Consider the following 13,292-nt stretch of genomic DNA (forward strand, 5'->3'; position numbering starts at 1 on the left):
ATTGTCTGACCTCTGAGCATCGGACTTCTTAGTTTCAACATTGTTTTAATTCTTGCTTTAGCCTGGAATTTATAAAGTACATTCATTCTTCAGCAGAAGTTATAAATGCTCTAAAAACGTTAAAAGGAGGAATAAAGCAAATTGTATGTTGTATTTTTCAGTGTGATTGATCCTGTTGTTTGGATACTCATCCCTGGGTGTTTTGTTTATTTTCTTCTAATTTCATGAGAGCTTAACAGTTCAGTTATTACTGAAAATTTGCTGGCTCCCTTTACCCTAAATAATTTAATAAGGCAAATCAAATAAACTAGAAAAAAGCAGAAATATGCCTGGCAGACAGCTAGCTTACTAGTTTTCTTTTATAATTGAATAACAATTATCAAATGAACCTTGTATGTACTGAAAAAGCAAGAAACATTATGGAGTATTAAAATATTTATATCTGTTGTGTATTAGATGTCTTCTGTCTTGAAAAGGTAAACGATGTATATTAGCACTTTAAGAGCAAAAGATTCTATTAGAATAATGCATTTGTTGTATAGTGCTCTTAGAAGAATTCAGATTTCTAATCAGTATTCTCTAATTTAAAATAACTACTTCTGTAAATATGTCAGTAGTAATGACGTGATGTAAACACTTGTCTCAATTATGTATTTGGATAACATTGGGAAAAATTAGGAATAATTATTTTTATTTTATTCCCACCCTATTTTTATCTATATCTCCTCAGATTTTTGTTTTATTTTTATTATTTTCGTTGTCAATTGCTATAGCATCTGCCACCATAGACTACTTACAGTTAAATAAATACATAAAGTACTTAATGTGGATTGTCAAAATGTCAGCCACCTCTTACTGAGAAGAACAGAGCCTTGCATTCATGTCAGTAGTCAGCTATGCTGACGCCATTCCCTGAAAGTTATGAAGTTTAGGTTCTGGTGGATAGTTAGAGGAAGGGAGCTCCATAATCAGGGATACAGAGAGCACACTGCTGCTGATTCTAGAAATTTCTATTCTGAGAACTGATAGCAAAAATGTCCTAAATGATCTCTCATTTAGGGCTTTAAAGGTCATATCTGATGTCTTGAATTATACTTAGAAGTAATTGGGTATCTGAGCACAGATAATTGCAGTAAAAAGTTTTTGCCTTCATAGTTATAGACACTTCTGTAGACTCAAGCAAAAATATCTATGAAATTCACACACACCTCCAAAAAATATGAAAAAAAACTGTGGGTTTTTTTTTGTTTTGTTTTGTTTTTTTGTATAAAGAAAATGACATCAAACCTCAGTATGCTGAAATGCCTTATGTTCTGATTTCCTGCAGAAAAACTCTCAGAGTACAGGTTGCAAACCCCTGCAAAGAAATACATAAAGCAACTACTTGATCAAACATTCACAGTTTCACAAAATAATACAAAATTGACTTCATGGTGTTCTGTGACATTGCCTTCACGAGCAGGATTTTCCCAGTCATTAATAGATCCCCACTCACCCATTCAAATTTGCTCTGTAAAGTTATTCCTGAAGATTTTATGTTCCCAGTCTGAGAGAGTGTGTATGTATTTTTATTATATGCTTGCAAAAACCAAATTATGAGGATTAGCAGACCAAACTGTCTGAGAATAGTAGATAAATCAAAACACAAATTTCTTATTACCATGCTCCTAAACGTCCCAGTCTCTGGTCTGGGGAAAGCATTAAAACTTATTCCTGATCATGACAACTGTGTTTAATCTTTGGGAAAAGAGTCAAGTTTGGCAAAAATGGTTCTTTTTTTTTATATTCAATTTAAGGTTTAGTTTAGTATTTCTGCAGCTCTGGGAAAAATCATTCTGTTAGGACTCTGGACATAGGATTGATTTAGGCCCTACAGGGCTCAGTCAGAGGACTGCAGCTGTTTCCACTATGTTACAGAAAGAAGACCCTGTATGTGAGGACTATCAAATGAGACTGTTACTAGGAAGAAACTTAGGAAGTAACCTGAAAGTAAATTTGTGGACCACAAGAGTTAGAGAAAAGGCTGGAAAAGCTTAAATTGCTATCAACTCCCATCTGCCTGCTATGATACTTCTTTCATCATAAAATATAACATTCTTCAATGTTCTACTTTTTTTTTAATCATATCTAAAGTAAGTGTGTGTGTGTGTGTGTGTGTGAATGAGAGAGAGAGAGAGAGAAACATGAATAGTGCTTAAAATATGGCTTAAAAGAGAAGTGCAAAGACTTGGATTCTCCCTATTGGATGCTCTGAAGAACTCCCTGGTGTGGGAGGGGGACCGCCAGCAATTACTCTGTACAATTTTGCTTGTGGAGAAGACAAATCAGCAGTAGCTCCTCTAAAAGATCCTTGTAGTTTTTACATGGAAAATGGCCTTTTTCAAAGGTCTTGTCTAAACAGGTGGTGATGTGTAAGGTACATGTAGCTATATGCCACAGTGAAAAAAGGCAGGCTTGTCCACACTGCAGTGTATTAGCTACCCATGACAATGAAAGGTTCTGGCAGGGGGGAGACAGCAGGGACTGCCAGAGCCTTTCCTTGCTACCTTTCCCTGCTGGAGTCTCTCTCTGTGGCATAGAGAGGCTCCAGTGGCAGGGATGCAGTGTTACACTACTCTGCTAAAAATAGTAGTGGGAACAATAGTAGTGGGAACATCAGTAGTGTGAACATTGGTTGTGTAGAGAACTGTGTAGGGTATATATCCTAAGGTTCTAATGTGTCTTTACTCTACTTGCCTAAGTAGTGCCTCATTGTTTATGCTGTTGCTTATAACCATGCTAGGTTGGCATGCAGTGTATGTACTCTACACGCCACCATAAATGTAGACATAGCGCTAAAATCCATCCTGGTAATGGAAGAATTAGTCTGCAGCTGTTCATCTAGGAAATATTCTGTTGCTGTTGGGGCCCACAGATAAGCAGAAACAAGAGTAGAGTAGCAGATAGTAAAATTCATGAGGAAGTCAAGAACAAGAAGGATCTTGGGGCAGAGGGAGTTGTTCATCTGTGAGTGGGGCTATGATTGGCTAACCCACGATGGGACCAAACAGATAATGGGATGTCCTTGTCCTTGCATAGAAGTTCAGGACTGAGGTGAAGTTGGGATACAGAGAGACCTGAGAAGCAGGGTGAATTGTGAAAGAAAAAAATGCAAAAAATTGTTACAAATTAGTTTATATTGCTTCAAGTTTAGTGAGCTGGAAGTGAAATAAGTTGAGATGTCTGCAGTGTTTGTAAATTGGCTAGTAATGGTTTGCTGATTATTACCAAGTGTATTTTAAGTTGTTTTTCAGTTCTCTAATCCTCTTAGAATCTTATCTTTTGCTCAACTAGGAGAATGTGATACTTAACAGAGACTCTCCAGGACCTGTTCAAAGATAGCTAAATCATTTCCCAGCATGGTAGGGGAAGGAGGTTCAGAAGTAATTTAGTACTTTTGCTCCATTATTCAGCAGGAGCTGTGAACATCACAAAGATAATTCTTTTGGTTTCCAAGGCAAAGTGAGAGTATGTTCTTCTCTCAAGGCCTGATCCCAAACCTAGTGAAGTCAATGGAAAGACTCCTATTAACTAAATTAGGGTTTGGATCCAGTCTTCAGAGCACTGCCTGGCAATCGCTGGAACCATGCTGTAGCTATACGTAAAGCAATGGAGTGAAGGACAGTATTAGGGCTTTAATAGAAAAAATGGCAACCCTGTAGAATGATCAGGGTTGAAAAACTGAGGATCCCATTTGGCTGATAATTTTCTGCACTGATGACTGTTTGAGGAAGTTGTACAGTTATATCTTGTGATTAAAATGTATTTCATACATGTGACCAGGCACCAGCCAAGGAAGCAGGTGCTTGGGGTGGCCAATGGGAAGGGGCGGCATGTCCAGGTCTTCGGCGGCAATTCAGTGGCGGGTCCCTCAGTGCCTCTTGGAGAGAAGAACCCACCACCGAATGGCAGAGCTGCTGCTGAACTGCCACTGATTGCGGTTTTATCTTTTTTTTTTTTTCCTTTCGCTTTGCTGCTTGGAGTGGCAAAGAAGCTGGAGCCGGCCCTGCGTGTGACAAATTAATCTCGTTAATGTTTGAGTTTTTAAATCAAAATTATGCCTGGATCTAGTAAAAAATATCAGGTGAATTTATAGTGTTTTTAGGGGGGCTATATTTGTATGACTACTAATATTAAGATTTTTTTTAAAGAGATGTTAGGAATAAGTACATTAAAAAACCTGTACTAATGGTGAGACTGACCAGATCAAACCACTTCTCTTTTGTCTAATAATACATGTAAATTGTTTTTGATTAACTACTTCATAGTGCTTTATAGAACATCCATATTCATGTTACATTTTTTTAGTAATTTTAGCACATTGCAACCCATAACTGTCATTACTGTTTTTTCTGAACACCAAATAAAAATTTGCTCTTTGAAGGGGCATTTTTGCTTTTTCTGATATTCAGCTTAAATGCTAGAAATAGCCAGATCATTTTCTTTTCCATGATTTGTGTGTCAGAAATCTTTCAGAAATTTTTAATGTATCCTACAAGAGCATTGTTTTTTTCCGTCACTTATCTATTTAGCACACAGTTAAAAAATGACATTCATAGTTATAAAAATGAAATTTACTCATTTTTATGTATATTTATGGTTAGCTTGCTTATTTTATTTGCATTTTTATTTCCTTGTTAGTTCCTATTTGAAGAATGTACGTGATATGTAGGGAAATTTTCATGAGCTCCAAACCATTTACATATTTAGAGGTCTTTAAAATATATTTGTATTATACTTCTGTAAATTGAAACCTTTAAGAAACGTGGTTTGTGCCAACTAAGAATTTTTGTGGGCTGTATGAGGGTATCAGTAAACACATGGATCCTTTTTCAAAACAGTATTTGTTAAATGAAGTATTCATTCATAGAATATTTGAAACCACTAAATACTGAAATGTTTCATTTGTCTGCAAGCTAGTTCTGCTATAGGCAATGTGAGGAGGGTTCATCTCTGTACTTTTCTGTTTATCTTGAATACATTTTGAATACTGCCTGAAGATGTGGTTGCCCCATCTCAAAAAAAACATATTGGAGTTGGAAAAGGTTCAGAAAAGGGCAACAAAAATTATTAGAGGTATGGACAGCTTCCATATGAGGAGAGATTAATAAGATTGGGACTTTTCAGCTTGGACAAGAGACAACTAAAGGGGGATATGACAGAGATCTATAGAATCATGACTAGTGTGGAGAAAGTAAATAAGGAAGAGTTATTTACTCCTCATAACACAAGAACTAGGGGTCACCAAATTAAATTAATAGGCAGCAGGTTTAAAACAAACAAAAGGAAGTATTTCTTCACACAATACACAATCAACCTGTGGAACTCTTTGCCAGAGGATGTTGTGAAGGTCAAGACTATAACAGGGTTAAAAAAAGAACTAGATAAATTCATGGAGAACAGGTCCATCAATTTATATTAGCCAGGATGGGCAGGGCTGGTGTCCCTAGCATCTGTTACCTGTTCTGTTCATTCCCTCTGGGGCACCTGGCATTGACGAGGATACTTGCCTAGATGGACCTTTGGTCTGACCCAGTATGGCCATTCTTATGTTCTTTTCCTTTTCTGTAAAGAGCCATTTTCCAGGTACAGTATTTTATTTATTGTTCTATTTTGACTGAATTTATGTAGATGTTCAAGTCCAGCATGTTAGTCTAAATGTCTTAACCACTCAATATATAGCTGAGGGAAGTGTGCTGTGCAAATCCATGAGGGAACCATGCAGTCCTTGCCGATGGATACAGACTTGGAAGTATATGGTCTATTTCTTCTAACTGCCACAATGGCAAAGGCCGTACTTACAGTCATTTGCAGCATATCTGATCAGTCTACATATGAAACAACCGAGCTTTGTCTATAGATGGCGATGGTGTGGAAGATTAAAATCAGAGGGCTGGACTGTTGCATTGGTCACAAGATTGGCATTGGCTATTTGAAGCTTGTTCTTGCCAGCTGCAGGTGACATATTGTGTATGGAAAGCTGAGGACTGGTTGGGAGGGGTCAAGGAACTGCCAAAGGGGAAGGGGGCCACCCAGACCCACAGGACTTGAAGACTCCCTAGAAGAGACTGTTCAGCTGGGATTTCCTCAGGACTGATAGGGTCTCGAGTAGTGGTCACTGTCAGGATCAAAGGTGCAGAATTGTAAAGCAGTGCTTGACACTGGATCACAAGGGACTATTATATTGCAGCCATTCTACCAACTGATGCTTAGGCACCTGCTATTACTCCTGGGGGAATTTTGCACCAAAAAAATCACCAAATCCCCTCTGTCTAATAGTAATGTAGCTAGTATTGACCCTTTACTTCTAGTTCTTCATCAAGTGCGGCCCCTGTAGGTACTCCAATTCAGCGCTGTTCATCAGAGATTTTCTGTAGAAGTGACTGGTCGCGCCATGCGTGTGCCGTAGCTGTCTTGCGGCACCGTTAGAGTCTTGTTCAGTGTGCGCACAGCCCAACCCCCTCAGTTTCTTCTCAACCATCCTCGACTGAAGATGGAGCTCGGGGCAGTGCAACAGCTTCTCCCCCAGAGATAACAAAAAATAGAATCATAGGACTGGAAGGGACCTTGAGAGGTCATCTAGTCCAGTCCTCTGCACTCATGGCAGGACTAAGTATTATCTAGACCGTCACTGACAGGTGTTTGTCTAACCTGCTCTTAAAAATCTCCAATGATGGAGATTCCACAACCTCCCTAGGCAATTTATTCTGGTGCTTAACCATCCTGACAATTAGGAAGTTTTTCTTAATGTCCAACCTAAACCTCCCTTGCTGCAATTTAAGCCCATTGCTTCTTGTTCTGTCCTCAGAGGTTGAGAAAAACATTTTTTCTCCCTCCTCCTTGTAACAACCTTTTACGTACTTGAAAACTGTTATGTCCCCTCTCAGTCTTCTCTTTTCTAGACTAAACAAACCCAATTTTTTCAATCTTCCCTCATAGGTCATGTTTTCGAGACCTTTTAAATAGATTTTTTTCCTTAGCTAGATAGTTAATTAGTTTGTGGTTGTAGACGTGTGGACTCACCCCTGTGGCGCCTCCTGCTGGTGACTTCAGGGAATTAGCTTGGTCCCAACCCAGAGCGCCCTCTGCAGGCCGGTGATTCACCTGTCCACTACTGGCCCCCGTGTCCCTCCCTGGACCCCGGTGCCGCTTTAACTGGGTCTCCCTGCCTCCCAGGGGAACCTCACCCCACTATCTCCTCTTTGCCTCAGTCGTGGCTACTGCCAGTCTCTGTTTAGCCCCCGTGCCCTGGGGCAGACTGCAGTGTATCAGCCGATCATCATAGGCAACAAGGGGTTGGGACTGGCTGCCTTTACCCACCCTCCAGCTGCCCCTCTGCAAGCCCAGTACTTAGGAGGCCTAGAACCAGCTCTGCAGCCTGGGGAGTTGCTGACCTAGGGCTTCCAAGCTCCTAAGGCCTTTCCCCAGCCCTGCCTTCTTCTAGGTCCCCCGGGGTGAGTTCCCAAGCAACCAGGCCTGTCTCCCTCCCCAGTCAGAGAGAGATTGTTTGCTCTTGTTTTCCCCGGCCTTCTTATTAGGCCCTGTGGCTCAGTTTGGGGCGTGGCCCCAGCTGCAGCCACTTCCCCAATCAGCCCAGCTTAAAGGCTGCTTTTTCCAGCCCCAGCCCCTTCCCAGGGCTGTTTTTAACCTCTTCAGGGCAGGAGCAAAGGTCCACCCTGCTACAGTGGTGTTTAAAAAAAAACCACTTTTCTTCCTTTCTTGTTTCCCAGCTTCCTTCAAAGCATGGACTGCAAAAGTTCTCAGTCCACCTGAGACTCTAGTTTGATCATGCCAGGCTCCAAGGCTTTAAAAGATGTGGCTCCTGCAGGGAGGCCATGCCTCAGTCTTACGGGCACTTTCTCTGTGTGAGATGCCTCAGTGAGACGCACATACCATTCAAATGCGCCCATTGCAACAACTTGAAGGCAAGAGCCTGGTGTGACCAGGATTTCCGCCTCAGAATGATCCTTATGGAAAAATTGCTCCAACCAGGATTAGAAAAGAACACTCTGAAGCATTCGCCGAAGTGCCCACCTACTCGATCTGAACCGACCAAGAGCACAGCTCCATCATCTGAAGAAAAGAGGAAGTGAGCCTCGATCTCTCCACAGAGGGAACCACACAGAAAGAAACTATCCCCTGTGAGGTCATTACCATCGGTGCTAATGACCCCGAGAGTCAGTGCGTATGACTTCCCCAGCACCTCCAGCACCAGATGCACCATACATAACAGCAAGGAGTCGAGACATGAACCATGCCACATCTCCTCCTCTGCACCGACCATATCAACGACCTCATTGGAGTTGACACCGACCATGCAACCTCAGCCAGTGCCGACTATGACCATGTCTTGCTCAGCGCCACTGCCTTGCCTGGCACCGCAATGGGCCCACCCGCCCCGACAAAGGCAAAACAGAAGACACCTAAACACCTGACTGCCACAGATAAAACATTGGCACTGCATCCACTGGCACCACAACAATTTTTAACTCAAAAAGACATAATTGTTGCATCGGTGCCCCAATCACCTCTCCTTGACACAGAAGGACCACCAATCCTCTCATTAACTGACGTCACCTATGGCACTGTCAATGTTGAGTGATAGTGACAATGAGGACCAAAAGGATGGAATCTTTTCAACACAATGCTCCCCCACACCTCAACATAAATCTGCTGGGGGGACACAGCAACCTAAAGACCATCAGGCACAACCTCACTACACATGGTACGGCCCACCATGGATGGATCCTCCCATGGCATTTCCCATGTAGTGGCCACCTTGGGACCCATGGGCAGCATACAAAGTCTGTTACAATCAAACCTCCTCACCACCTATAGGAGTACTCCAGTTCCCTCCTATATCTTCATGGCTATCATGATGTGCAGAGCCTCATGGCTTCTGTCATCTGGTATACCAAAAGAACTCCAAGTAAATGTAGAGGACCTACCTTTCAACGAGGACAAACTATTGTCCTCAAAACTCGATGAAATTCTTCATACCATGAAGGACTTTCATGTGACTTTGCACGCTTAGCATCTATACATCACCCCCAAGAGGAAACAATACCAACCCCACCACCGAGACAGAGATACTCAATACACCTGCCCTCAATCCAGACCATATGAGGTTGGCAGACAAAGAAACAGACCACCTCAACACCGATAGACACAACCACAAGTGGCATCTCAACCCGCAGGAAACAAACCACAGTTTTGAATGCTTGGTTGAAGGCCTGAACAACCTCCCCTTTACACCAGCACCTACTGTGATGGGTTACCCCCCCCCTCCGGGGTGCAACCTGATGTACTGGAGTCCCACTGAGCCTACATGTTCCACCAGCCTAGGCTCTCTCACCCTGTCTTGCTGTGCCAGGCCCTCAGGTCTCTTCTAGCAGACACACAGGTAGGAACACGTCCAGCTGAAGAAAACCACAAACACTGAGATCAGCTCTGCATGGGAAGGGTCAGCTTGGAGACTGCCCAGCACTCAAGTGCACACTCCCTCGGGATGCAATCCCAAAATTGTATTGTCTTGCACTGCACAGAAAACTGTGCAGTGTAAGCTCATGAAATTCACTCCCTCGCTTAATGTGGAGGAAGATATGCACAGCTTTTTGCCTCTCCATCCCCAGTTATAAATTGCACAAACTGGGTTTATAGAAAACAAAACAAGTTTATTAACTACAAAGAATAGATTTTAAGTGACTATAAGTGATAGCAAATAGATCAAAGCTGATTACCTTAATAATAAACAAAAACCGCAAACTGATCTTAACACACTAGATAGATAGGATATAAATTAGCAAATTCTCACCCTGAATGATAAACAGGTTGGCAGACTTTTAAGGCACAAATTGCATTGGCTTTCTCAGGTTTTCATACACTGGCTAAAGATCCTTCTAGCCTGGGACCATCACTTCCCGCCACAGTTCAGTCCTTACCCCTCAGGTGTTTCCAGGTGTGTTGTTTCAGGAGAGTGAGGTACCGTCATGATATCATTGTCACCCTTTTATATCTTCTTCCTATTTGCTGGAAAGCTCTTTTGCTGTGACCTGGGTCAAACAGTTCCCATTGTGTAGTGCTATCTTTGAGAGGTTTCTATTGTACACAGTTCCTGGGGTTATCCTTGTGCTTGTGTGCACTCCTCAATAAGCCATTAACATTGTTTGTCCTTTTTACTGTTGTACCTGAAAGGCTGTTTGTGGGTGCTTTCAACCGCACAACATGGTTCAGTAACACATATTTAACCAAACTTCCTAACTTTATATACGATGATAACAAATACAATCCAATGAGATATTAATGTCTAGCAGATGGAGAATTTTAAAATGATGCCTCATAGGACATACTTTATACAAAACATATACTAGTTACATGACAGTCACAGCTACCCGCTCATTTGGTCAAGGTATTCTCACTGCATGAGTGGGACATGGGATGTGCAAAAGGAGTAGAACATAACATCAGACCCTTCACGGAGAGATCTAGGAAGATTGCTCTCTCAGAAATGGATGACGTGTGTCATCATCTTTAGGAGCTGATTACAAATGGCATCATTACAGAGTCCCACAGCCCATATGCTTCACGCATTGTGGTGGTCTGTAAAAGGAATGGGAAAATCCAAATGTGTATCAACTACTGCACCCTAAACAGCTGTACCGTGGTTGACCAGTATGCCATGCCTCGAGTACAAGATGCCTTAAACTGTTTGCTGGGAAGCAAGTGGTTCTCAGTATTGGATCTTCAAAGTGGATACTACCAAATCCCCCTGAGAGCAGAAGATAAGGAGAAGACAGCCTTCATCTGCCCTCAAGGGATTTATGGGGCACCTGCCACATTTCAGCGTCTTATGGAGAAAGCTATGGGAGACATGAACTTACTGCAAGTCTTAGTTTATTTGGATGACCTGATTGTATTTAGAAGAACATTGGAGGAGCATGAAGAAAGACTTCTTAAAGTGCTTGACAGGTTGGAGGCGTATGGACTGAAGCTTTCCATTGATAAATGCCAATTCTGCAGAACATCAGTGAAGTACATGGGTCACATTGTGTCTCAAGAGGGTGTGAGTACTGATCTGGATAAAATAGAAGAACTCACTACATGGCCACACCCAAGTAATTACAGAGAGCTTAAGACCTCTCTCAGATTTAGTGGTTACTATCGCAGGTTTGTGAAGTATTATGCTATCATAAAGCCTCTGAAGGATCTTACCAGGGGATGCCCATCCAGCAAGAAAAAGTCTAAGACCAAGAGTAAAGGGAGGTCCCCAAGGCCTCCTGAGCAGAAACACTATGACTCCTTAGAGCCTTTTGGACCACGATGAGACGAGAGACGTAAAAGAGCTTTATGAGAAATCGCTAACTGCCTAACTCATGCTCCCGTCCTAGTCTTTGCTGACCCAAGCAAGCCATTTATCCTACATACAGATGCCAGTTTAGAGGATTTAGGAGTGGTCTTATACCAAGAAGTTGAAGACAAACATAAAGCTGTGACCCTTGCCAGCCGAGGGCTGTCTGATAGTGAAACTCGCTACCCCATCTACAAGCTGGAGTTCTTGGCCTTGAAATGGGCCATCCCTGAGAAGTTTTGTGATTACTTGTATTGTGCGAGGTTTCAGGTGTGGACAGACAACAATCTGCTGACTTACGGGTTAACAAGTGCTAAGCTGGATGCTATAGGGCAGAGAGTGGCTAGCTATGAGTTCAGCATTCAGTACGATCAGAGAGAAGCAATGCAGATGGGGCTGCATTGTCCCAGCATCCGCAGCCATTGGAAATTGCTGTGATTCCTATGGAGGGAGTGAGAGCTGTTTGCAGTGGGAGTTGTCAAGTGTCAGAGGCCCATGAGAGTCTTCATGGTTGTGTTGCAGAAACTCTGGGCCTGCCCCCTGCAAGACACTGACATTCACGACACTCTACTTGCAAAAAGAGGAGAATGAAACCTTGTTGCAATTATGCCATCTACCCCGAGGGTAGACTACTGTTATGTGAATGGAAGCAAACTAAAACTGATACAGGGAGTTCTGCACTGGATCACAGTAGATCCTTTACAAACACAACTAGTGCTACCAAAAATGTACAGAGCCCTGGCCATGAGGGCCCTGCATGATGACTTTGGACATTTGGAAATGAAGAGAATCCTGGAACTTATTTCTAGTAGGTCCTACTGGCCCCGGATGGTTGAGGATGTACACAAGAAATGTGAGACATGCGCTTAGTGTGTTCAAAGGAAAACTCTGACCACTAGAGCAGCATATCTGAAGAATATCACCAGAAGCAAACTAGCAGCAACAAAGAGACTAGCCTGGGACAATGAATAATGAACTTGTCCCACCAACCTTTCCAGACCTCCTAGAAGAAAAACAGGCTTGTGATGACACACCTAGGTTGTTGGACAGAGGGGACATGCAAATGGAAAGTGTCCCTGGTGCCCTGGACATGCCAGTAGCAGAGCAAGAGATGCAGGAGCCTTTGCCAGTAGCAGGGGTACCCTCAAGGGAACCCTCACTATTCCTAGGCTAAGAAGTCCAACCTGCCCCTGCCATGCCCACTGTCAATAGGCATTACAGGATTATAAGGCCAGTAAACATGCTAACCTATGATGCACCTGGAGTAGTTAATGAAGAAGTGATACACTTAGCTCACAGGCTTGTGGCAGCCAGAGTGGGTTTCCTCAGACCATTTGAGGAGCCCTCATGCAGTTGGTATAATTTGGAGCGTGATTTGCCAGGATGACACATTCTTGGCTGGGGGGAGGATGTAAGCAGGGTCTGAATGCATTCTCCCCTGACAGCTATATGGGAGGGGGAGAGATTTCAGGAGCAAACTGTATTTACATGACCACACCTATTCTGCTTAGATATCCAGCAGATAGAGCAGTGTTGCAAAACATAATCAACTTTGGCTGGTATTGGGTTATTGAATGCAGAGGTAATGAAATGCTGTTATCAAAATTATCTTTATTTTATGAATAAAGGGGAGCAGAACTGTGTTTAACCTATCCCAAATGAGGGAGTCACCCTCAGCTGAAAGGACCTCGTTAAGCCAGGGGCTTGAATGCCAGAGCCCTGTGAAAGTAAGAGGAATGGGGATAAATGTTCCAGCCAGGAGGTGTAGCCACATCTCAAAGGTCCCTGGTTTGGTTTAACCTGTGTCTCCCCAGTGTTCAAAAAAAAAAAGGAGAGCAAAATAAGCTTTATTATGAGCCTCTTTATTATATTAAATGTTCAGTCAAAGCTGAAATCACTTGTGGTG

At 42.5% G+C, this 13,292-nt stretch overlaps 1 protein-coding gene and 1 long non-coding RNA gene across 2 annotated transcripts in view; one reads left to right on the forward strand and one right to left on the reverse strand.

The window, feature by feature from the left end:
- The window catches only part of LOC127051018 (sodium/hydrogen exchanger 10-like), a 336,647-nt gene that overhangs the window by 239,099 nt on the left and 84,256 nt on the right, over positions 1-13,292 (forward strand). The gene's annotated exons all lie outside the window — the stretch shown is intronic.
- On the reverse strand, positions 1,288-7,114 carry LOC127051121 (uncharacterized). Its single transcript, XR_007774402.1, has 3 exons — positions 7,063-7,114; positions 6,338-6,556; positions 1,288-1,357 (listed from the first exon to the last, which is right to left on the reverse strand). It is a non-coding gene; the product is annotated as an uncharacterized LOC127051121 (long non-coding RNA).

The sequence above is a fragment of the Gopherus flavomarginatus genome, chromosome 5 (assembly GCF_025201925.1).
Source record: "Gopherus flavomarginatus isolate rGopFla2 chromosome 5, rGopFla2.mat.asm, whole genome shotgun sequence".
Taxonomy (NCBI): domain Eukaryota; kingdom Metazoa; phylum Chordata; order Testudines; family Testudinidae; genus Gopherus; species Gopherus flavomarginatus.